Genomic DNA, 26,461 nt, shown 5'->3' on the forward strand with positions numbered 1-26,461 from the left:
AAGAGTGTTTCAGGAAGGGGCAGTGGTCACGACCTTTGTCAAAATCAGCAGAGAGGTCGTGTGAAATAAGGACCATTGGGTGTAAAATGTACACTGAGTGTAGCAACACTGAAGTTCCCGGGGGTCTTTGGGCAGAACGGGTTCTGCGGAGTAGTGGGGCCAGAAACCACAGTGCAGGAAACAGGAGAGAAGACACGATGTAAACATCTGTTCCAGAATGTCGGGTAGTGGGGAGAAGACTGAGTAACAGTTGTGGAAGGATGGGGGGCTGGTGATGTAGAGATGAGGAAGGTTTTTGTGTAGGTGGTTGTTTTAGAGATTTGCACTTGTTGAAATGCTAATTGGCAAGACCCAATAGAGAGTTAAAGATGTGGGATGAAGAGCAGATGACTGAGGGGTGAACATTCCTGGGGAGGTGGGAGATGAAACCGGGAGCTCAGATGGAGGTCTGGATTTAGGTCTTTACTCAGCTGGGGAAAAAGGGAAGAGGCAGAAGTATGTCGGGATGCTGTGAAGTTCATGCTTGCCCCTCACACTTGCTTCCTTGATTCAGGCAAGGAGGGCAGGTATTCTTTGCCACATTTTACAGATGTGGAAGCAGAAGGTCAGAGAAGTGACTTGTCCAGGGTTGCAGCTAGTATTCATGTGTTTCAGAGCCTGAGCTGGACCCTGGTGTACCCTTCTTAGGCTAGTTGATTAATGGTGTGGTTGAGGACAGGCTTGATCTTGGACCAAACTGGGGAAGTAGGTTTATCTTTAAGGATGATCCTTGTTCCTGGGCTCATTATTGATCTTTCTTTGAATTTGCTGCTCTATATAGACTGCCTGTGGATTGGCATTTATGATGAGGTTGCTGCTTGCCTTATTCACCAGACTGTAAGATCTGCAGGAGCAGACACAACGTCTGCCCTGCTTTTTGTATCTGCAGAGCCTAGACAGGGCCAGGCACATAATAGATGCTCACAAAATATCTTTTGAAAGAACCTCTCACTGTATTTGCTCTTTGGAAACAACATTGACCTCTGAGATGCCAGTAGGTGAAACTAGTGTTAGATCAGTCAAGATCATCCAGTCTGTAACTATATTTCGAGCATTTTATTTTATTTTTATTTTTTATTTCTTTGGCCGCACCACGCGGCTTGTGGGATCTTAGTTCCCCAGCCAGAGATTGAACCCCTGCCCTCTGCAGTGGATGCAAGGGACTGCCAGGAACTCCCTATTTCGAGCATTTTAACCCTAATAATTCAAAATTCACTGGCTCTTCTCCCACCTACTCACTTAGGACCTCAGCTCCTGCAAAGTGCCCCAAATCCATGTATGATTCTGAACACAGTGCATTGAGCTGTTACAACCTCAGGGAGCCTGTCGTAAAGTGTTGGGTGGCGAGGGCATGGGGAGCCCCATCAGTGTACCTTGTGTCCCTAAACCCTGGAGAGTTTTAGGAAAACAGAGCTTTCCATTTTATTTCTCACTGTTCCCAGCAACACCCAGCCCCCCCACCTTGCTCTCCATAGATCACAGGAGAGGGTTGCCCAGGGAGAGAAACCTAACTAGGCATCAGGCACCACAGGGGTTAACAATCCCTCCCCCACCCCGCCCACTAACCACAAAGGCAGGACTTATCCCTGCCTCAGGGTCTGCCGGCCAGACTCCTTCCTTTGGTTTGAGCTTTTCCCCAGGAGGCATCTCAGTTCCTCCTGCAAATAGCTTCTGGCTGGTGTCCTCCCAGACACAGCTGTCCTATCTGAAGCCCAGAGCAGGTTCAAGCTGGGACCTCGTCACCTGAGACTTGCCATCTGGAGACAGGGCACGGCAATAGCAGCGTTCTGAGTCACCACAGGACCTGATTTCCACAGATAATGGACAAAGCAGATCACACACATATGGGAAATGGAATAGTGGTAACAAAATCTTATATAATACTTTATGGTTTGCAAAACTACTTTCCCAAACCCTGTCTCATTTGATATAACCTTTCTAACAGTGAAAAAAAAGTGTCAAGTTGCCCACAATCACACAGCTTGAGCTTTTCGATCTAGTTGGCAAGCCAGCTGTGTTAGGTTTGACTGAATTTCTCCAACCAGCTGTCTTCCACCCCCGTAGACTTGGCTAATCCCGTGATATTTAGCTGAGAAGCTGTAATGATGCTGGGAGTCGTGGTAAACCACAGGCGGATTGGGGCAGATGGTGTTTCAGGGATGTGAAGCTTCAGAAAGCAAATTTTCTGACAAACTGCCCTCTTGGAACAAATTGGTGCAAATAACTTGGGCACCACGGTTCATAAAGAAAGCTGTGGAAGCCGGCTGGGAGGGTTTAGCAGACCACAGCTTGGCACCACGATTAAAACTAAGTGTGACTTTTACCCGTGGTGTGCCATGGGACTGGAGTGGCAGAAGGGGCACGTGGTATGGATGGTGGGGGAGGTGATCATCACGTGGCGTAGCAGGAAAAGCACCAAGGCTCGAAGCCCAGGGGTTTGAGTCCTGGCTCAGACCCGCCATTGTGGCACTAAGCAAGTCCCTTAAACTCTATGAAGTTTAGTTTCCCAGTCTGAAGTTGGAAGTAAGCTACCCAGGCCATCTCACAGGGTTGATTTAGCAGTCAAGTTAAATCATACATATAAAAGTGTTTGGGACAATATGAGATATTACTCATATGGGAAGCATTGTTGTCATGGTCATTACCTGTTTCATTCTACCATATATATTTCTAGGTATAAATGGCTTCAGGGCTGGAAGATGGTCATGTCTATAGTCATATCCTATGTTCCCTCTTCCCTGTGTCCTCCTAGGCTTGGCCTGGGGAAACTGCCCACCATAGCTGCATGTTAGACTTTGGAGGATCCAGTACCGTACCCATCCCCCCCAATCCCCCCACCCCCAGTCCTATAAAGTGCTCTACTAGTGTTGACCTTAAGAGTTAGGAACATGTGACTATAGTGAAGAGAGATGCTTCCTGAAAACCAGTAAATAGCAATTTTTCTGTACCCAACCATGCTCTGTTCTATTTCTTATCCTTAGGACTATATGTCCTATGTTTGGCCATGACATGGGTTATAGAAACATCTTAAAAGTCAAGAAGACTGACTGTTTAGTCAGCTGCCGAGCCAAGAGCAAAGCATGCTCATGTGCATGTAGTAGATGCTGGTGTGAGAATGGTGTGCAGATGGGTTGGAAAGCGTGTTCTCAGTCACTTGAGAGCAGACTGTCCACGTGCTGGCGTGACTGGCAGGCCATGATCAGTATGCTTCCCCTGAACCATGCATCCTATCAAAATATCATCTAACACATTTCCATTTTTACTGACTCCATAAGTAATTACCGCAGTGAGTGCCTACCGCATGCCAGGTGCTATAACCTTGATATATTTTCAAACCAACCAACGCACATCTAATTTTTTTACATAGGATCTTTGTGAAATAAGAGTCAGTCATTATCTTCTCTTAACCTGTTAGTAAAAGTTAAACTCCGACCCGAGGAATTGGGTAGTTTTCCTGAGGATCGGGGACGGAACAGGACTGGACTGCCTTTCCCCTCACCCCATCCCCGGATGCGTTTTCCATCGGTGTTCCAAAGGGGTAAGAATGAGAAAACACACGCGAGATCAGGAATGATAAACTGTATTTTCATACATCCCCTCGCTCCAGTGAAGTGGGTCAGTTAAATGGGTGTGATACAGACTGGTATCTGCGGAGCTGCAGGGGAGTGGCCGGGCCCGTGTTCTCTTACTGTGACTATTGCAGCCCTTGTCTGAGGAGCTTGAAGTCTAGGTGAGGGAAAGGGACATAAAAATAGAAATGCACACTTTCCACATGCTGGGATAGGAGCTGAGAGTCCAGAATGTGGCTCTCACAGTCACCATGACAGGAGCTCTGAAGGGAGGTAAGGCATTGCCCTACGCACCCCCACCCAAAAAACAAACAAACAAAAAAAACGCTGCAGGTCAGTTGAACTTGAGCCGGGCTTCCTTGAGGAAGGATCTTGTGGATCATGGGGACTCAGGTTCAGGCAGGAGGAGGCGGGAAGAAATAGACATTTTATCCAGAATGTGTTAAGTGCAGGGTGGTCAGGGGTGGAGGGGAGGTGGCAGGAAAGCTGGTCACTTTGAGGGTTGTCACCGAGTTTTTCTACTTAAGAGCATCTGGGGACAGGGGTACATGGTGTGTGTGACTCTGCCTGTCCCCCTTGTCTGCAGAGTGTCCTGCACCCTCCTCTGTCTCCTTTCAGATAAAAAGGCTGCCCCGAGCCTGGCTGGCAGCAGCGGTGGTGGTGGTTTTAGGTGGGAGGTAGGTGGGGTATTTCTTTGAGTCTTGGTCAGATACGTGCGCATTAGGCACCAACACCATTGGGATCTTGGGGGACGGAAGTGGGTATTGCTTCAGTCACTCAGCGCATGTGGACGTCAGAGAGAGAATCGAGAGAGCGTGCCTCCCGCCGTGCTCAGCACAGGCTGGATGGTCTGTGGACCAGCTCTTTCCTCTAGCTGCTCCACCTGTTCTGTGTTGGACACACTGGATCATAAGCTCTCAGGGGGCCAGAGGCTGACCCCTCCCAGCACTTCAGAGGATGCTGGTGCCCAGTGGGTGTGGCACAGCGTGCAGTGAGGACTTTGGCATGGTGTTTGGCCTGAGCAAAGCAGGGTTATACTCCCCCCAGGGCTGGAAACAACCAAGGTGATGGGCCCTTCCAGCAGGGATCCGTGACAGGCTCGGGGCACTACTGGGAATCCCCCCTGGAGGCCTGTCCAAGTTTATCTGCATGAGACAGATTGTGGCTGAGGAGATGGTCAGTCCAGTAGAGTGGCCTGCCCTGTAGAGGCCCAGGGGACCTTTCTGGTCCGAGAGCTCAGCAGGCCTGTGTCAACAAGCCCGGCACGGTTTGGACGAGATGTGGGTGACTCACGTTCTGCACCTGAGCAGCAAGAGTGGATGGGCCTGCTGGGAGGAGTCCCTTTGCTGTAAACTACTGGAGACACCCGTCTCCTGAACTGAACCAGCGGGTCGCTTCTCCTGTCTCTTGCTTGCCTGCTTTCTTTTTTTAATCCCTCAGCAGATGACGGGAAGGACCACTTGTTGAGTTTGTCCAGATTCTGAATAGTCCTTGGTCGCTGGAGTGTGCAAAAATATGGCAACAGTGCAGGTTCTATTGCCTGAAAATGTTTCCGAAGGGATGGGTAAAAGAGCAGTTCTTCTGACAGTAAATGATGCATTATACTAATATCAGAAGGATTCTTTGTTTTCGCATGGGGTCAGTGAAGAGGATTTTTGGCAGTTGGTTCTCATTGAACTGGGTCTGTATACAGCATGCTGGAGCCAGGTCAGCGCCTCTTTCTTTTTATAGGCAGAGTTGTGGAGCCTGGGGGTCTGGGCTGTGGAAGACGTGCCTGCAGGCAGGGAGTGGTCAGCTCCTCCCAGCTCTCCAGATCCAGGCCTTGAGCAGAGTAAGTGATGGGTACCTGGTACCCACGCAACTCTCTCTGCAGCCCGCCTACCCACCCAGGCCTCCCCACCCTGCTTCAGTGCCTTCATCTGTGGTCCAAGAAGAGTCAGATCTCATCCCTCACCCCCACTTACGGCACCGAGGAGAGCACGTGATGACCATCAGCCTCCCTCCGATTTAAGCAGAGATGCACATACAACACCTGTGTGTCCTTTGGTGCCCTGTGGCCCCCTCCAGACCCCAGGGTGGACCCAGTGGGCAGTGTCAGGATAGAAGATAAGCTTTTCACCTACATTAGCCCCAGTACTTAGAACATTTGCCTCCATGAGTTTTTGGTAGATTCAAGAATTCACTTTTTTTCATCCTATCTAGAATCTGGGGAGAGCACATCAAAGCTGACTTGACTCCAAATGTACGTTTGAAAAAGGTAATTGAGGTTAGTTAAAAGGTTAAGAAGCTCTCTTTTTATAATACCTAACGAAAGGAAACACAAAATTGAATACGTAATAGTATTTTTCCTTTAAATGTGGTTCTAGGGGAAGAGAACTAATGTTTATTTTGCATCTACTATGTGCCAGACACCATATATATATATATATATATATATATATGGTTACTTTTGCCCTCAGAAATCCTATGGTTACTTTTGCCCTCAGAAATCCTATGCAGATGCTTCTCTCTCACAAGGGCAAGTTGATGTGCAGAGTCGGTGAGTAATTGGCCAGGACTGACCAGCTAAGGGGGATACAGATACAGGTCTGGATTCAAATCGTGTGAGTTTGACTTGAGAGCAGGGTTTTCACTCTCAGCACCCGTGACATTGGGCCAGAGACTTCTCTGCTGTGAGGGCTCCATCTCTGGCACCTGCCCTCTACATGCCGGCAGAACTTCCTGACTTGTGACAACCAGAACTAATGTCCTCTGTGGGTCAACATCACCCCCTGTGGAGAACCACTTATCTGCAAGCTTTATTTTTCCTGGTGCAGCACATTTCAGAAGGAAATTTGGGGTACCTTTAAAGACTCTCTAGGTGGTATGGACTACTTATATTTATAGTAATTTTTCTTATTATAAAAGTAATAAAGGCCACTGTGGATGATTTGGAAAATAAATTATTTACAGTCTTACCACGGAGAGATACCTACTTTCAACATTTATTGTGCTTCTTTCCAGTCTCCTTTTCTATGCATATATATGTAATTTTAAAAAATCATACTGTAAATTTTTTTTATTGAATTATAGTTGATTTACAATGTCGTGTTAGTTTCAGGTGTACAGCACAGTGATTCAGTTATACTTACATATATTTTTTTTTTCAGATTCTTTTCCCTTATAGGTTATTACAAAATACTGAGTATAGTTCCCTGTGCTGTACAGCAGGTAATTGTTGGTTATCTATTTAATATGTAATAGTGTGTATGCATTAATTCTAACCTCCTAATTTATCCCTCCCCCCATACTGTAAATATTTTAATCTGGATTTTTATACTTAATATGATATCAAGAGCCTTTTTGTTTATCATTTTTAAAAATCACTGTAATTATTCTTAGTAATTGAATTATATTCTATTATATGTTTATCCCATGTTCAGTAAAGTATTCCCCAAATACAGGACATTTAGAGTTGTTCCAGTTTGTCCCCATCAAAAACATTGCTTCAGTGATCATATTTGCATATGAATCTTTGTGTAGACTCCTGATAAATTCTCTAGGGTATATATTTCTATGAAAAGAAAAATTGGGTCAAGCTCCATGCATATTTTTAGGCTCCATTTCCTACCTACTGTCAGATTGATTTCTGTAAATGTTGGAGTAATAGGGCTGCTCTCTCTTCCTCTGTTTGTGGGAATCTTGTCTCCCTTGTTAACTATTAGTATTACCTTTTTAAATCTTTTGACAGGCAAAAATGACACTCATTGTTTCAGCTTGTATTTATTTGATTACCAGCAAAACTGACCATCTTTCCATCTATTATGTAGCTATTTGCTTTTCATATTCTCCAAAATATTTGTTAATAAGGTGCGTTGTTCTTTAGTAGATCGGGTTGTGACTATAACCACTTTCAGATTTTGCCTCCTTCACAGTGCAGGCTTATAACTGAAGTTCCTTAAGCTTTTTAGCAGCAGTTGAAGGGTTGGACTCTGGGAAAGGATTGGGAGAAGATATGGAAGGGAATGCTTGTGTATAAATTGGAGATTACCTAAATGAGAATTAACTGAACCCTGAAGTTGGCAGAAGAAAACAGGAGAGAATGGCTTATGCCTGAGGTCCTCAGACAATGAGAGAGGAGATAGCACAGAAATACCTAGTCAGAGATTTCCTGGGTTGGCCACCAGGTGGTGCCATTGGCCTAGGACAATTTGGGATCTGGTCTGGGAGGGTGGGACGAGGGTCGGAACAAGTGGGTCACAGGTGAGTGAGGTGATAAGGAGGCTGAATGCCAAGCACGGAGGACATTCACTTGTTGGGTGTTTGTGATTAACCTGCCAGTGATCACAAGTTGGCATGGTACGTGTGTGGGTGTGCGTTTATGTGTGTGTGCAGAGGAGGAAGGGAAGGTTAGGGCTGGTTATTTTATTTTATTTTATTTTATTTTAAATGTTGAGCCTTCTTTTAATTAATTTATTTTTTTAATTTTTTTTGGCTGTGTTGGGTCTTCGTTTCTGTGCAAGGGCTTTCTCTAGTTGTGGCAAGCGGGGGCCACTCTTCATCGTGGTGCGCGGGCCTCTCACTGTTGTGGCCTCTCGTTGCGGAGCACAGGCTCCAGATGCGCAGGCTCAGTAGTTGTGGATCACGGGCCTAGTTGCTCCACGGCACGCGGGATCTTCCCAGACCAGGGCTCCAACCCGTGTCCCCTGCATTAGCAGGCAGATTCTCAACCACTGCACTACCAGGGAAGCCATGGGCTGGTTATTTACTTATATATTTATTGAGATATAATTCACATACCATACAGTTCACCCATTTATGGCATACATTTTAATGGTTTTCAGCATATTCACATCACCACAGTCAACTTTAGACCATTTTTATCATCCCCAGAAGAAACCCCATTCCCCTTAGGCATCACCACTCCTTCCATCTCTGCCCGCCTCGTCCCCTCCCTTTACTTCCTATTCCCCTTTCCCAACCCCTGGCAACCACTAATCTACTCTATGGATTTGTCTACTCTGGACACTTCATATAACGGGATCGTACAATGCACAGTCTTTTGTGATAGGGGTGTTCTCTGGCTGTTATTACTTGTCCCAGCCAACACTGCCCCAGCTGACTTTGTAACAAGAGGCATCAGAGTAGCGGGATAGACTGTTTCAAGTGCTGTGGCATTTCCAGGCCTGTTAAGATAGAGAAAACTACGGAGAACAGCGATATTCTCACCCGCTGGGTAATCAGAATCAGCTGGGAAGCTTTTAGAATTAAAGATCCCTGGCCCCCATTATCTCCAGGAATGTAAATTTGGTAGTTCTGGGGAGTTGGGGCTGCTGAGGATTTTTTTTTTTGGGAGCCCCAGGTGATTCCAGTGATTGTCCAGGAAACCTGGTTTGGAATGGAGGCATGAGAAAAAAAATGACGTTTTCCTGCAGACCAGCTGTACCAGCTGCAGCTTCAAATCCACTGCCTCTCGTGGGAAGGGAGCTGCACGCTTGTGATCACCACGTCCACACGCTACAAGGCTGGTTCATGTCAGAGCGTCATCTTTGACTCGGCATGACAACAGCGCATTTTTTGAAGGCCATCAAAGCCGGTGACATCAGCCTTATTTACTGTTCAGCTGGCAAATGTCTGCAGTGGGGTGTAGCAGAAAGAACACTGAATTAGAAGCCAGAAGCTCACCAGAATACCCCACTGAATACTCCCTGGGGCTCTTGTGAGCATCTGGTGAGAGTAGGTGAGAGGTGTGGCCTACGGCATAAATTAGGGTATTGGAAGCACAGGACGAGATGGGGCTTCAGAGAGCATCTTGTCCACCTGCCTCGTTTCACAGTAGAGAAAATTGTGGTCTGGAGAGGTGAAGTTCCTCACTGAAGGTCACATACCAGCTGTTAGCAGTGCAGCCAGGACTGGGGCTGGGGGCTCAGGTCCTTTGCTGCCTTCTTTTCCCACTGTATCTTCTCCACATCTCTCTCTTTTGGGACTTGAGTAATCCTATGCAGTTGCTTGTCATTTTCAGAAGCGAGGAAACCCAGGCCTAATTTGTCCATGGTTCCAGAGCTAATTGATTTATATTTGCTTTGGATAAGTAGGAGTTAAAATAATGGCAGATAAAAACTCCAGGATGGTATTCATGGAAGGCTTTTAAGAACAGCCCAGAGCAGATCCAAGCTTTGTGAGGCCTGAAGCTTATGTAATTTGGAAACCCTCTTTAAGGCAAATAACACCAAATTACAAAATTAGGTCCAGGGCCTTGGAAGCAGTCTATGAAAATGTGAGGTTTTGAATCTTCAGCGTCATTCACTTCACTGTAAATCCACCTCTAGGAGCAGTTATAGCAACTAGTCATGTGTGTTCTGCTAGAATGTTTTGTTTGTATAAATAACACATAACCTGCTGAGAACCGTTTAGTTACCTCCAGTCTCACAGAACGGAGGCCATTCCATCAACGAATATGTCTTGAATAGCTGCTGTACGTAAAGAATACTGAAGGGGGGAGTTCCCTGGTGGCTTAGTGGTTAGGATTCTGGGCTTTCACTGCCATGGCCTGGGTTCAACCCCTGGTCAGGGAACTGAGATCCCACAAGCTGTGCGGCCAAAAAAAAAAAAAGAAACACAATACTGAAGGGGACAGAGAGAGGTAAGGAGGCTACAGTCTCACTTAGGAGATGAGGCTCCAAAGCATAATAATAAATCCATAATAATTTCTTCACAATGGTGGGCTGGGCCAGGGATGCCTAAGGAAACCCAGCCTCTATCTGTGCCTCCACTTTTGGTCTCAGAGACCCTTCTTCCTCTCATAATCATTCTTCTGCCTCTATCAGGTAGGGGAATAGACATCAACATAAGTAAAACCCTTGGGATTTCTGGATGAAAAACTTTTCATGGTTTAAATGACATTTCTGTGGTTGCACACCCCTCCCCAACTCACCCCAAAGTCCCTTAAATCTCAAATCACTGCCTTTAAATGAATTAAAAGTACATTTATTCATCAGGGCCCCTTTTCCCTAAAACTGCCTGATGCCACTGAAGTGGTTAGAATAACATGAGTATCCTGAATAATCTCTATGCAGATTCTCGGATATTTATTTCCATTTTGGTAAGGCATCTGTCTGTGCCCAATTCTGTTTTATTTAATTGATCGTATCAGCATTAACTCCTGTATTTAAAAAAAAAAAGAGTGGTTTTTGCCACTTTCTGAAAGATATAACATGGCTACAGAGATAAATCTAGGGTCAAGAGGGGAGACCTAGTTTAGTGGAGGGTGTTTTTGTGATGTTTGTTTTATTTCATTTTTTATTGTTACACTTAGTTTTATTGAATTCCTTGGAGAAGTAAGGAGTCAGAGCTGTGAGTCCCTTTAGGTAAAATCAAGTACTGTTCGTGTCTTATCGAAATTTCCCTTTCCATTGGTGGGAGGAATGGCTGCGCCCTTGGTATCATCCAAAGCTCACTTTGTTTTTCATGGCAGTTTTATTATTATTCAGAAATGAGCCTTCTGGAACGTTAAAGCACGAAGGGGCATTAAAACCTTGGGAGGGTTTACAACATCTCCTTGAAGTGCAGGGTGGAGTGTTCTGAGCCCCTGGTTTGAGGAATGGCTGGATCCTTCTGGTGTCATAACCAATCCCATCACTCTTGTGACCTTCCCTGTTTTGAATCATGGATTTCAAACATCCTCAAAAGCTCTTCTCCGGTAATTCCAAAACTCTTAACAAATCAATCCTAAGAAAAAATAAACAAATATGCAGAGGAGCAGAAGGATATTTAGGATATGGTTCTAATTAAAATTTTTAAGTTTTCCTTCTCAAAATCTTGTATAAGACATTAAATATGAAAAAAACAAGCCTCGGAGTAGGAAAGCAGTCAAGGCCATTACCAATAGAGATTTTGAATTATATAGTAAATAAATAGTTTGTTTGTTTTTCTTCTTATTAACACCAAGAGAATCAAGTCTGTAGCTTTAAAATACCGAATGGCTGTCTATTGAATTGGGCATACATAGCAACGTATCATATAAGATGCAAATCCATCCTCCATCAGCCTATGAAACAGTGAGCCTGCTTGTTGTTAGATGGCTTCCAGTACAGGGACTACAAAAGAAGCACATCTCGTGGGCACTCTCAAACTGCCCGAGGTAGGTTGGAACCATCTAGGTGCTTGCCTGTCGCACAGTTACCTTGTGACAATCCAGTTTGCCAATTACCCAGGCCCATTTACCTCTGTTCCAACTCTGCTGGCCCTTTGGCTATTTCTCTGTTTATTGACACCTGAATCCAAGGGGAAAGAAACAAACTATGCTATGTTTGTACAAGTTAATCTTCTTAATGAAGTATTATCATCACCTCTGTTTTACAGAAAAGGAAAATGAATATTTAAAGGGGTAAGATAACTTGTCCAGGATCACATTAAGTTTTTAAGTATGGAGCACATGTACTGTAAAATTACAACAACTTAATATTTGCCAAGATCCATGCAAAAAACCTCACAAGGTCTATTTTATTTTATTTTTTTATTTTTTATATTTTTATTTTATTATTTGTTTTATTTTTATTTTTTATTTTTATTTTTAAATTAAATTTGTTAAATTATTTTAAAATTTATTTGATTGATTTTTTATATTATTTATTTATTTTATTTTTATTTTTTATTTTTATTTTTAAATTAAATTTGTTAAATTATTTTAAAATTTATTTGATTGATTTTTTATATTATTTATTTATTTTATTTTTATTTTTTATTTTTATTTTTAAATTAAATTTGTTAAATTATTTTAAAATTTATTTGATTGATTTTTTATATTATTTATTTATTTTATTTTTATTTTTTATTTTTATTTTTAAATTAAATTTGTTAAATTATTTTAAAATTTATTTGATTGATTTTTTATATTATTTATTTATTTTATTTTTATTTTATCCTCATACCAACCCCTTCAAATTGGCATTATTTGTATTATCATTTTACAGTTGAGGTCATACAGTAGTGTGATGGAGCAGAGATTCAAACTCAAACATTCAGACTGCAGAGCCTCCACTTTTGCCCACCATGCCTCACCTCCTCTGTGAACTTGAGCTGTCCACACAGACCCCAGCCATGGGTGACTACTACACACTTGACATATGGCTGGTTGGAATTGCGATGTACTCTAAATATAAACTACACACCAGATTTTGAAGGCAGTACCAAAAAAAAAAAAAAAAGGAAAGAAAGAAAGAATGCAAAATATATGTCATTTTTTATATTGATTACATGTTGATATAGCAATTTGCATAGTTTGGAATAAATTTTTCTAGTTATTAAATTTAACTTCATCTGTTCCTCTTTATTTTTTTGAAATGAGACTACTAGACAATTTTAAATTACCTATGTAGCTTTCATTATATTTCTATAGGACAGAGCTGCTATCTACTATTGCAAGTAAAGAGAGACTATGAAATTTAATTGTTTCTCATCAGTAGTTCTAGTTAAAATTTTGGTTGGTAAGGTGGGTGGGGAGGCTGAAGCCATTTAAAAATCTTCTAAATTATTTTTTAAGGCTATTTTAAAATGTAAGTCTGGATTTATGAATGAATTTGAATTATGCTTTCTTCACTCACATTACCATTTGTGGGTAAGAAAGATTGCCATTTTTAAGGTTCAGAAGAAACGCGTGAGTTATGACTTCAGTGTTGCATGGCATATGCCCTTCTTCTGTCCTCCCTGGTGGGAGCTGCTTTCACTTTCCACACAGCTTTGTGACAACCAACTTTGTGTCTCCTCCAGCATGCCATGGGCCCCTAGCTCCAGGTACAGTGCCTGGCACTTAGTTTATACTCAGTAAGTAGCTAAGCATTTTTTGTTGGTTTTGACGTTGTCTTATTCCTTTTTAAAATTGATGGACATTTAGTTTATTTCCACTTTTTGGCTATTATGGATAATGTTGCTATGAACATTGAGTACGAGTTTTGTGTGGGTGTATGTTTTAATTTCTCTTGGGTATATACCTAGACCTGGAATTGCTGGGTCATATGATAGCTCTGTTGAACCGTTTGAAGAGCTGCCAGATTGTGTCCTGAAGCAGCTGTATCCTAGTACATTCCCATCCACAGTGTGTGATGATGTTGTTTTATTCTTAATAACGTCGCCAGGCAGAAATTACATGGCTACAAAAGGAAGAAGTTGGGAATTTGTGTGTGAGATGGGAAAACTACAGGCCAGAAAAACTATACCAAATGTTTGCGGAGGATTTAGTCCCGGTGTCCCCCCTGCCCACTAACCCTCCAACACACACACCACCTGCCCTCTCCTGAGGCTGCAATTCAAAAACAAAAAAGAAAGAAAGAAAAAACATAATAACTGCTAGAAACTCAGAAAAGAATGTCCTATAAGGAGATCACTGTTTGTCCAAAACAAATGTTTATGCTAGCTCTTTATAAGATGCTTAGTTACTTACAGCAGCTTTGGATGGAGGAAGGGAAATAGGGGATCGATAATGCAGATAACAGTTGGTAAGACCAGGTGGGATCGTTCTTTGTCACGGCCCAGAGGCCTTCCCTGACCGGAATTGAGTCCCTTTGTCTTAATCTACAGACAAGGGGACTGCCATAGGAAATGATTGCATTCTTGGACATGTACCTTCTGGGCTAGGTTGCTGCTCCTCTGGCCAGTACAGAACCTCAGAAAGGAGACTCTTGACACCAAGCACAGGACTACCAAGCCCTGTCACCTCCCATCTCCATCCCATCCAGAATGGACCCGCCATGGCCTCTGCTACCCCTTATTCACGCCTCCTTCTCAGCCCTGTGTTCCTAGTGACCTGCTGCCCCTGTAACACTCAAGCTGGTGGGAAAGAAATTATCAAAGAGCTTTAAGTCTGGAGCAGGGGACCACCTCCACGATCCCAAATGGCTTGTCGTTGACGTCACCTGTTGGCTCACCCAGTCATTGCTTCCCTATTTTCTACACTTCTGCAGACCTCTGTTTTTTTTCCTTTGTGTTGGAAGCTATTTCCTTGGAAGCTTGATCACTAATCATGAACCTTGCAGCCATTTACTTGGCTCCGGTTTGGCCTCTGATGCCCTCCTTACGTTGACTTCTGCCTGCCTATCAGGATCGTCACCGCCATTGCCCTTTCTCCTGACCTGAGAACCTGACATAGCCTGCTTGTCTCTTTAGCTGGTACACCAGGGGGCCTGGAGCTCCTGTTAGTGGAGTCATGACTTTAAGTTAAAATAATTATCCCAAGAATTCTCTAAGGTGCAAATATATTATACAGGAGCAGAGTACCACGTGTTAATTCATACTTCTTAGTAGAGGAATGACACCCAGGATTTGTGTCAGGAATGATGCCCAGGCTCTGGACAGAGGATGTCATCAGTAAGTGAAGTTTCAGAAAGGAAGATGCAGTTGGGGGCTTTGAATAGTTGGAGACAGCAGGACTCCTGGATGGAACCAGGTGCTAGAGGGTCCAAGTTCATAGTTTGACTTTTTTACCAATATCCTCACCTAATACCAATCCCCCCACAATTCTGTCTGTATGTCCCATTTTTTCAACATTAGTTGATACCTCAACTTAAGCTCCACTGCCTCCCAGTTAAGTCATATAATTTCAGCAAGAATCATACACTACAGGTTTTAAAGGACCCTAAATGGGTTTTAACCTCCGTACAAAAACATACCTGGCCTCCATACAAATTGCCAAATAGAGACTTCATTTCAGGCAGCAAATGAAGTTACATGAAGGGACTGAAAATGCTACTGTAAATCACCTGTTAAAATGATTTTTTCAAAACCCACAAAATTCACAGCTACCCTAAAAATGCCTCATTTTCAAATTAATGTATTTTGCTTTAATTTGGAGTTTTGGGGTGTATGTGTTGGGCAGGGGCGGGAAAATGAGTTAAATTCACAGAATAGAATCTGAACTTTTGCAAATGAGTAAACAGCCAAAACAAACACCACTTTGGAAAAAAATACACATTTTCTCCTTTTGAAAAGCAAGCAATGCCTAAGCAAAATACCTTAAAAGTGAACTAAAAAGCTTTTCTAAAATAAACAACTCTGCTTGTGATCCTAAATTGGGACCATATGGAGATGTGAAAGCTACAAATGCAGTACACTTCAGCTCCGACTTTCTGCCTTCACTGTTTGCGTGCCTCCCAGTAGAAGCTGATAATGTTGCCTTTGGTCCCAAAGGAGCCTGACTGAGTCTTTTAGATCCTAGGATGAGGGAGGAAGCAAAAGAAGAAAGAAAAGCCATGAAAACAAATGCCTTTCAAGACAAAATATCAACAGTGAGTTTCATTTTTGCTTACTTGCCAACAGGCGCAACTCAGTTCAGATCTGTCCGGCATGTATAGGATGATGCCGCTGAAATGGGGTGCATTTGCCAGTGATGCAGGCTACGTGGGTAAGTCCCTGTTGAGGGACCAGGCTCGCACTCAGAGCATTAGGATAGCTTTAGCAAGCTGCCTGGACCAGCCCCCTGCCCTGGGGCAAATCGATGAATAAGCCAGTTCAGCATAGATAGAATCATTCCTTTGTTTTTCTCAGTTACCAAATGTTGTGTGCTTTGGGGTCACTTGTCATGAGTTTAGAGAATGTGAATGTTGCAACATAAGTCCTCACCGTTCTAAACAGCCTAAACTACATTCTGTTATTAGGGAGGAGGGTTGAGGACATAACATCCATCTCTAATTGTATGTGATCAGATGCTCATTTTCTCATTCTAGGATACATATTTCTTTTCCCCCACTGTGCTCATGGTCTGTTTCATGAAATTGGCACTTAAATGTGTTTATGTGGATGTGTTTTGTCCCCTGTAAGTGGATGGCAAAGCCTTGAGAAAGAGATTATGCTGCCTGGTTGAGGCAGAGGGGTGCTTGCCTGGAAAAAAATGAGTAGAATGAGTTCAAGCATTAATTTTTTAGTTTTTAGTGGATGAGGAGGCGCTGCTGTAAGTAAAAAGTTCAACTGTTTTTGAGCCCCTGTTTCTCACTGCCCCAAATACAGAACTGTGGGCATCAGAATGAAAAATATGTAGGATCGTGAATTTGGGCTCTGTTAATTGTGCTGTTAGGAAACATTGATTGGATAATGAAAGCAGTTAACATTTATTGAGTTCTTACTACATTCCAGGCACTTAGCTATGCATGTAGCAAATTATGCCCAAGTGAAAAAGGGTTTGGGATGTCATCAGATGTGCTACAGCATGTGGATTTGAACCCAGGGCCCGAACAAAGGGAGGCTTTATATAAAAGGTGCTCTCTTGTCTGTGGGTCTTCAGTAAATGAAAATTAGTTGCTTTTCATAACTATGTTTGAATTTTAGGACTCTCATTTCTCATCAGGAATCAAAGCAAAAAAGGCCTTAATGCACAGAGTTAGTTTTGAGAATGGACATGTACAGAAAGCTACTTTTTAAAAAAATTTTATTGAAGTATATTTGATTTACTATGTTGTGTTAATTTCTGCTGTACAGCAAAGTGACTCAGTTATACATACATATATATTCTTTCTCCTATTCTTTTCCATTATGGTTTATCATTGGATATTGAATATAGTTCCCTGTGCTATACAGTAGGACCTTGTTGTTTATCCATCCTATGTATAATAGTTTGCATCTGCTAACCCCAAACTCCCAATCCTTCCTTCCCCCACCCCACCTCCTCCTTGGCAACCACAAGTCTGTTCTCTATGTCTGTGAATCTGCAGAAACTACTCTTAATTGTTTTCATTTCTTCCTTTTAGCCCACTTAAATTAATGGGCTTGAAGGAAGAAGAAACAAATATCAGACATCAAAAATTTAAAAATCTCACCCCTTAAGTTGGCCATTTCTTTCAGGTGTTTTTCCCCCGTTAATAAGGGCTAAGTTGTTTGTCTCTTTCCAGCCCTTTCTCCTTGCTTCTGTCTTTGCTCCAGTGCAGACAGTCGTGTGCTTGCCTGAAACTTGCCTGAATGCTGCGCTAAGGAGAAACCCGTGGCTGTACAGGAGGTGACAGGTTACAGGCATATCTCATTTTATTGCACTGCACAGATGTTGTGTTTTTGACAAATTGAAGGTCTGTGGCAACCCTGTGATGAGCAAGTCTATCGGTGCCATTTTCCCAACAGCATTTGCTCACTTTGTGTCTGTGTCACATTTTGGTAATTCTCGCAGTGTCAAACTTTTTCATTATTATTGTATTTGTTATGGTGATCTGTGATCAGTGATCTTTGATGTTACTACTACCACTTGCTGAAGGCTCGGAGGATGGTTAGCACTTTTTAGCAAGACGGGTTTTTTTGTTTTGTTTTGTTTTTGTTTTTTTGCGGTACGGGGGCCTCTCACTGTTGCGGCCTCTCCCGTTGCGGAGCACAGGCTCCGGACGCGCAGGCTCAGCAGCCATGGCTCACGGGCCCAGCCGCTCCGTGGCATGTGGGATCCTCCCGGACCGGGGCACGAACCCATGTCCCCTGCATCGGCAGGCGGACTCTCAACTACTGCGCCACCAGGGAAGCCCAAGACGGTATTTTTTAATGAAGGTATGTGCATTTTTTTTAGGCATGATGTTATTGCACACCTAACAGACTACAGTATAGTGGGACCATAACTTTTATATGCGCTGGGAAACCCACACATTTGTGTGACTGGCTTTATTGTGATATTTGCTTGATTGTGGTGGTCTGGAACTGAACCCGCCACATCCCCAAGGCCCGCTTGTTGTCCTCCAAGCTGAGAAGTGACGGCACTTTTTGTAGAAGTGTGTTTATAGGTTGTGGGAAAAAGCCCGCAAGGTTTTGGGGCCAGCCAGCCCTTCCTCCTTAAGGCCCCCTCTGTCCCCTCATGTCCAGCCGGGGCTGCCTGATCACAGCACCCACACCTGCCCTCTGGCCTCGTAAACCGATATGAGGGGCCCCGCCTGCTTCACTTTTCTTCTCTCCCCAGCCCCGGCCGGGGGCCTTTGCTGTCTTTCGGCTTTCCTTCCCCTTTCTCAGCTGCCCCCTCCTTTGCCCCTTCAAAGGGACAAACCAAAAGAGGGCAGCATTAGTTGGGATCACCTCTCTGACTGCTTCAGTCTCCCAGACCGTGAACAAAAGGAAAGCTGGACATTGCTTTATAAATGATGTATGGAGACACGCGGTTGGAATGAAGGCCCAGACCGCAGTGTATTTTTAGCATCTGCTGTTTGTGGTAACATAAGTGAAAACTGCTGGATCCGTTCCCTTCAGCCGAATGGCTGGTATTCAGGCGAGTGTGCCCGCTGCCTGCCAAACTCTCCTCACGGAACTCCTTCTTTAGGAGATAGGTGACCAGCTCCCTGGCACCAGGCTGCCCCGTTGCACGGTCCCCCCGGCGGCCCCAGCGCGGAGCTGCGGGTGAGACTCCTGGCTGCGAGCTTGGCAGGGTGTTGCCTGTTTGTGAAGCTGAGTCTGCAGGGCAGGGGCTGTGCCTGGCCGCTCTCAGCCTTCTGGCGTGAGGCTGGCGCTCAGACACACGGGACACACTGTGGTGAGGCCCGCGGCTAGAGCCCTGTCTTAGAGTCACCCCGCTGGTGCCTGGCTCGAGGGGGGCCGTCGACCCCGCCCTGGTCGCTAACACTCTGGAGCCTCGGAGTGAGCTAGAAAATACAAGAGAGGCCCCTTTTATGCTGATAGGCCATGCTACCAACTATTGCTCGGGAGCACGAGCTGATCTGTGGATGATGGACACTACTGGAAAGGGTCTGGATGGATGGCAGGAGGCCCCGGGGGGCTCTCCTGGTGCCTGGAAACAGCGCTGGGATCCCAGGCTCCCAATAGCACTGACTTGCTGAGCGGCTTTAGGCAAGTAACGATTTCCTAGGACTCCCTTTCTCACAGTTATGAGTAGTAACTCTCGTCCCACTGACCTCACTAAAATGGTTTTAATAAGGAGATGAAAGTGCTTTGAAAGTGTTGAAATCAGAGCGTTACAAAAAGGCGGGGGAGTGGTGCAGCCCCTGTTCATTTTTTTCTTTTCTGACCAACCTTGACTTCTACCAAAACCATCCCCCTCAGCCCCGGGCTCTTGCATCGAGGCGCGACTCAACGGGCTCCACGGAGGACGTCGCTTATACCCTGAGAAAATACCTTCGTGCTTCATGAGCAGGTCTTTACTTCCAGTGCCCACAGAATTAATTAGAATGGGAAGGGGTGCAGTGGGCTCCTTTTCTTGTTAAATGTGTGCGAGTGCCTCTATCATTAAAATACAACCTTAAATAAAGGGAGTTCAGCTGTAGCTAGAGCGCCCTTATCTGAAACCTCAAGTGACTTTTAAAAAGCCTCTCAGCAGCCATGCTGAATGTCACAAACTCCATGAACCAAGGTGGTCACTCCAAGGTCTCTCTCAGTGCTGACTCTTATTTTGCATATAATTCGAATAAGTCTGGCCCTCTGGTTTTCGAGCCCTTGCTGCTGGAAGTGTGGTTAATGGACCAATAGCATCGGCATCACCTGGGGGCTTGTAAGAAATGCAGAGGCAGGTCCACCCCATCTTTTGATCAGACTGCATTTTGACGAGATCCTCGTGTGATGCATATGTGTGTGGTAAAGCAAATTTGAAGACAGGACTTACAGGGCCTTGACCCACTCAGTTTATTTATTTATGCACTGAGCTTTATTATGAAAAGCACTGGGGATGACTGGGATTAATAGCTTACAAAGAGGGAGGAGACAAAGAACTTTAAAAGCCCTAGCAGCTGGGACCGCTTAATACAGTTGTATTGCTGTATGCATTTTAATGCTCTGAGAACACACTGCTACAAAACTATATAGTCACGGATATTCCCAATACTAGGCCCAAGTTATCAAGAAGAGGTAAAGCCATATTTCAAAGCTGCTGTTTAGAGTATTTACCTAAAATTCATGGTGAAAATTTTCCCTTAAAGTGGTTAAATACATGAATATTTATGTTAATGGGGATGTTTCAGTGATCTGGATACTATGTGGAAAACCACATTCTCCAGTAAAGAGATAAGTGAGATGTTACTATAATTGGAAACCCCAGTTCGCTCAGATTTTATTGTTTTTGTTTTTGTTTTGAATTTTAGAATTTTATTTTATTTTTATACAGCAGGTTCTTATTCAGATTTTGTTTTTTATGCACTACATTTAGGAGAGTTAGATGACATCAAGATAAGGTGCGCTACAGAAGATTTACTGCATAACTAAACAGCTAAAAAATTCAACTGTTATAACCAAAAAAAAAACCATGACTGTCCAGAGCCGGGTAAAATTTTAGGGGGTCAGTAAGTAGTATTCAGTTTTCATATTTTCATTTACTAGATAATGACAACTGATCTTCAGAATCACTAAGGCAGGAAAATGGATTTGAAACTGAATGGAGTTTTTAATTAACCAGAAAAGTGAGTGCCTTTTTCTGGATAAGTGATTATTGGTGGTGCTGGCTCCTGGCTGGTGGTCCTTTGGAGTCTTGCTGGGAGCTGCCACGTTGAGACCGGCCAAGGCTACAGGTGGCAAAGCATGGAGCTGAGGCTGACCAGATAGCTGTCTGAAACCAACAAGATCAACCACCCATTAGAATTGCCAAACTAAAAGGACACGCAGAGGAGGGAGAATCCCAGCACAAAGCAGGGATGGGAGTGCAGGAAAGAGCTGAGAGATGTTGGAAAAATTCCCCAAGATGTGGAAAAAGCCTTGGCAGATTTTTATGGAGGGTTTCAGTGCAGGCCAAGAAGGAGACTTAAGGGCCTTGGCCTAGGTCAGACCAACCCAGGTCTCCTTCCCTTCTTCCCCTTCCCTGCTCTCCCTTGCCTCTGACTGACTGGCACTTTATTGCCATAACAATGCAGAGAAAACCTACCAATGATTTGATATCTAGAATTTGAAAATAAACAGCTGGGTGGTACCAGTTTTATTGTATAAAGCAAGGTTTATATAAGCAAAAGGGCTTATAACTTATTTGGCAAGAATTAAATATTTTCTGTCTCTTCTAAAAACGTGTGGCTGTGATGGAAACAAAGTATCATCACAGGATAGAAATAATTAATTGCCTGAAATAATTTAAAAGCTGTAATGAAAGATCCTGTCTTTGCCAATGGCATTATTTTCCCAAATCAAGGGGGCTCTAGACTTTGGAAACCTCATGGACTCTTGACTCATCTCTCCTTTGTGCACTGTTTGAAATTTCTCTTATTTCTACTCATGCTGTGGCCACCCCAACCCCAATCCTTATCGCTTCTCCCCTGAGTTGTTAGCAGTAGCCTTTTATTAGGTCTTCTTAACTTCCTTCCAATTTACCTATGTACAGTGGTCTTCAGAAGGATGCTTGGGTACAGTGGATCTGGAGTAGAGGGCATTGGAATTTTGAAAAACTCCACAAGTGATACTGATGTGCACCCCGAGGTAGGAAAGGGGGCTTTAAGCTGTTGATAAATTAATGTTCTATACAACATCCAATTATTATATCACTCTCCTGCCCAGAAAGCTTTGGTTGCTACTTGTTATTATATCAATTCATACTTTTCGGCTTGGCATTGGCTTTCTCCTCTCCCATCCAGCTTCTCCCTTCCCCAGCAGTGCTCATCGCTGGTGCTCAAATATCCCATGCTCACACCTACCTCTGTGCCCTCGCCTGTGGTTTCTTCGTTGCCACCTATACGGATGGATCCTGCCTTTCATGATTCAACTTAAGTGTCACCTCTTCCATGGAAGTTTTCCTGGAAGGTTCCCTATTTCCTGAATTTCTACATCATTTATTGTCTATGCCATAATGAATTGTATCAGGGAATGTATCTTATCACGTACCACTGGCTTATTGTGTTGGTGCTAAACAACCAACTAGAATGAAGAACCAAGTAGAGAGCAGGAATCATGTCTTTTATGTTTGTGCCTTCTACAGCACTGCACATAATCATTGGTACATTGCTTCCTGCAGGCAATCCTCCACATCCTAGATCTGGGTTAGATGTTTCTTCTCTACACACCTGTGACATCTCACTGTATCCCAGTTACACTATAAGTGCATCACAACTCTGCATCTTAAATCTGTGCTTCCTTTTTTTATTGAGTTATAGTTAATTTACAATGTTGTGTTAATTTCAAGTGTATAGCAAAGTGACTCAGTTATATACCTATATATATATAAAATATATATATATATATATATATATATTCTTTTTCAGATTCTTTTCAGATATATTCTTTCCGATATATTCTTTTTCAGATTCTTTTCCATTATAGGTTATTACAAAATATCGAGTATAGTTCCCTGTGCTATATAGTAGCCTATTATATATATATTAGTGTGTATATGTTAATCCCAAACTCCTAATTTATCCCTCCCCCCTTTAACCCTTTCCCCTTTGGTAACTATAAGTTTGTTTTCTATGTCTGTGAGTCTATTTCTGTTTTGTAAATAAGTTCATCTGTATCATTAAATATGTGTTTCATTATGTATCTCTTGCAGACCGTAAGCTCTGTGAGAGCAGGGCCCATATTTACCCGGTTCATCACTGACCCTCTAGTCCACGTCTTGATGTGTAGTATGTACTCAGTACATATTTTTTTAAGCTGACTGAATAATGATTTTAAAATATGTTTGGTTGAGTATGAGACGAATGGACCAAATAGCATCCATGGCATCCTAACAGTTTGGTTGACTTGGTTTCAGGTGCAATAGATCAGCATAATCTAAACATTATACTGAACCAGATAACTAGCATTTGATTGTATACTCAACTATGTCTTTTTCTAATTATTTTCTATATGTGGTTACTTGTCTATAAAATTCAAGCTCTTGGAGAGCAAAGGATAGCATTTTTTTTTTTTACTTCCATCTATCTCCCATAGTTCCTCAGTATTTCTTGATTTGATGTCATTAAATATAGTTTTAAAAGAGCCTGTGTTATAATGTATCTGCCTGGTGCTAAACATCTGTTGCTTCCTAACAAGAGTGCCATTCATTCTAATGGCACTGGTACACAGAGGTAAACAGAGCCTTGGCAGGTCTTCCATAAAGGAAACTGTGTTTGCTTCTTTCATTAATTACTAATGGAGCATTAAGACATGCACTCTTCCTGAAGCCAAGTTGGATAATTCCTGGCATTTAAGGCTAGGGTGCTTTCAAAAGTTGAGACATGTATTGACACACCAGAAGGCATGCCCTATAGCAAGCACAGTGGTGGCTCTAATGCCAAGACTGTACAGAACTTCGAATATATCAATACCAAGTGTACTGATCTGTCTCTCTAACTTTTTGCAGCTCTTGGGTTAATGTGAGTTAATAAATGTGAATTTCTAGAATGTCTCTGAGGGCAGGCACCTCAGTGTGAATTGGAAAAGTCATCAGAGAGATAAAGAAAGGTTAAAAATAAAAGAATGATCAAAGATTCACCAGACAAAACAACAGAATGAGAGTGGCAAAGCTAATAGAAGAAATATGTATCAAGATATGATTTGTCACAGAGCTGGAGGAATCAGGCTCCCAGACTTCAGACTATACTACAAACCTACAGTAATCAGGACAGTATGGTACTGGCGCAAAAACAGAAATATAGATCAATGGAATAGAATAGAAAGCCCAGAGGTAAACCCACGCACATATGGTCACCTTAGTTTTGATAAAGGAGACAAGAATATAAATGGAGAAAAGACAGCCTCTTCCATAAGTGGTGCTGGGAAAACTGGACAGCTACATGTAAAAGAATGAAATTAGAACCCTCCCTAACACCATACACAAAAATAAACTCAAAATGGATTAAAGACCTAAATGTAAGGCCAGACACTATAAAACTCTTAGAGGAAAACATAGGCAGAATACTCTATGACATAAATCACAGCAAGATCCTTTTTGACCCACCTCCTAGAGAAATAGAAATAAAAACAAAAATAAACAAATGGGACCTAATGAAACTTAAAAGCTTTTACACAGCAAAGGAAACCATAAACAAGATGAAAAGACAACCCTCAGAATGGGAGAAAATATTTGCAAATGAAGCAACTGACAAAGGATTAATCTCCAAAATTTACAAGCAGCTCATGCAGCTCAGTAACCAAAAAGCAAACAACCCAATCCAAAAATGGGCAGAAGACCTAAATAGACATTTCTCCAAAGAAGATATACAGACTTCCAACAAACACATGAAAGAATGCTCAACATCATTAATCATTAGAGAAATGCAAATCAAAACTACAATGAGATATCATCTCACACCAGTCAGAATGGCCATCATCAAAAAATCTAGAAACAATAAATGCTGGAGAGGGTGTGGAGAAAAGGGAACACTCTTGCACTGCTGGTGGGAATGTGAATTGGTTCAGCCACTATGGAGAACAGTATGGAGGTTCCTTAAAAAACTACAAATAGAACTACCATATGACCCAGCAATCCCACTACTAGGCATATACCCTGAGGAAACCAGAATTCAGAAAGAGTCATGTACCAAAATGTTCATTGCAGCTCTATTTACAATAGCCCGGACATGGAAGCAACCTAAGTGTCCATCAACAGATGAATGGATAAAGAAGTTGTGGCACATATATACAATGGAATATTACTCAGCCATAAAAAGAAACGAAATTGAGTTATTTGTAGTGAGGGGGATGGACCTAGAGACTGTCATACAGAGTGAAGTAAGTCAGAAGGAGAAAAACAAATACCATATGCTAACACATATATATGAAATCAAAAAAAAAAAAAGTGGTTCTGAAGAACCTAGGGGCAGGATAGGAATAAAGACACAGATATAAAGAATGGACTTGAGGACACAGGGAGGGGGGAGGGTAAGCTGGGATGAAGTGAGAGAGTGGCATGAACATATATGCACTACCAAATGTAAAATAGATAGCTAGTGGAAAGCAGCCACATAGCACAGGGAGATCAGCTCGGTGCTTTGTGACCACCTAGAGGGGTGGGATAGGGAGGGTGGGAGGGAGACCCAAGAGGGAGGAGTTATGGAGATATATGTATATGTATAGCTGATTCACTTTGTTATAAAGCAGAAACTAACAAACCATTGTATACCAATTATACTCCAATAAAGATGTTTAAAAAAAAGATATGATTTGTCAATTAATTTTTTACTTTGCCAATTAATAACAATTAAAATGAAGAATTTATACCCTTGGACATGCCAATTAGCATAGCATCAAAATGCTAAAGTAAAAATAGTGAGAAATAAAAGATACTGACAGACTCTTATTGGTAGTAATAGATTTTAACACATAGCCATCAGATTATGATAAAGAGATAAAATATGAATAAGGACATAAAAGAATATGATTAAGAATGTTGAATAATTGGCTATATATTTTTTAAACTTATTTATTTTATGTATTTATTTATTTTTGGCTGTGTTGGGTCTTCATTGCTGTGCACGGGCTTTCTGTAGTTGCAGCTAGTGTGGGCTACTCTTTGTTGTGGTGCGCAGGCTTCTCATTGAGGTGGCTTCTCTCTTGCAGAGCACAGGCTCTAGGTGCGTGGGCTTCAGTAGTTGTGGCTCGCAGGCACAGTAGTTGTGGCGCACGGGTTTAGTTGCTCCACAGCATGTGGGATCTTCCCAGACCAGGGCTTGAACCCATGTCCCCTGCATCAGCAGGCGGATTCTTAACTACTGCGCCACCAGGGAAGCCCTTGGCTGTATTTAGATGTTTATGGATTATATAAAAATACATCTTAAATACTCACAAGAAAAATTTATAAAAATAATATCTTTTTCTTTAAATGTAGAAATTTTGCAGTCTTGCTCACAAAGCAGTGAAATATTGTATAAATGTAAAAAAACAACCCAGTTACTTTACAGTGTCTATATTTGGAAGACGGGAATTTGGAATTAAAGGTGGTACAATTATCCTTTTAAGAATAAGTGTTGGGCTTCCCTGGTGGCGCAGTGCTTGAGAGTCCGCCTGCCGATGCAGGAGACGCGGGTTCG

At 42.7% G+C, this 26,461-nt stretch overlaps 1 protein-coding gene across 2 annotated transcripts in view; it reads left to right on the forward strand.

The window, feature by feature from the left end:
* The window catches only part of SCG5 (secretogranin V), a 55,358-nt gene that overhangs the window by 10,032 nt on the left and 18,865 nt on the right, over nucleotides 1–26,461 (forward strand). The window lies entirely within an intron of this gene.

The sequence above is a fragment of the Lipotes vexillifer genome, unplaced genomic scaffold (genome assembly GCF_000442215.2).
Source record: "Lipotes vexillifer unplaced genomic scaffold, Lipotes_vexillifer_v1.1 scaffold164, whole genome shotgun sequence".
Taxonomy (NCBI): Eukaryota; Metazoa; Chordata; class Mammalia; order Artiodactyla; family Lipotidae; genus Lipotes; species Lipotes vexillifer.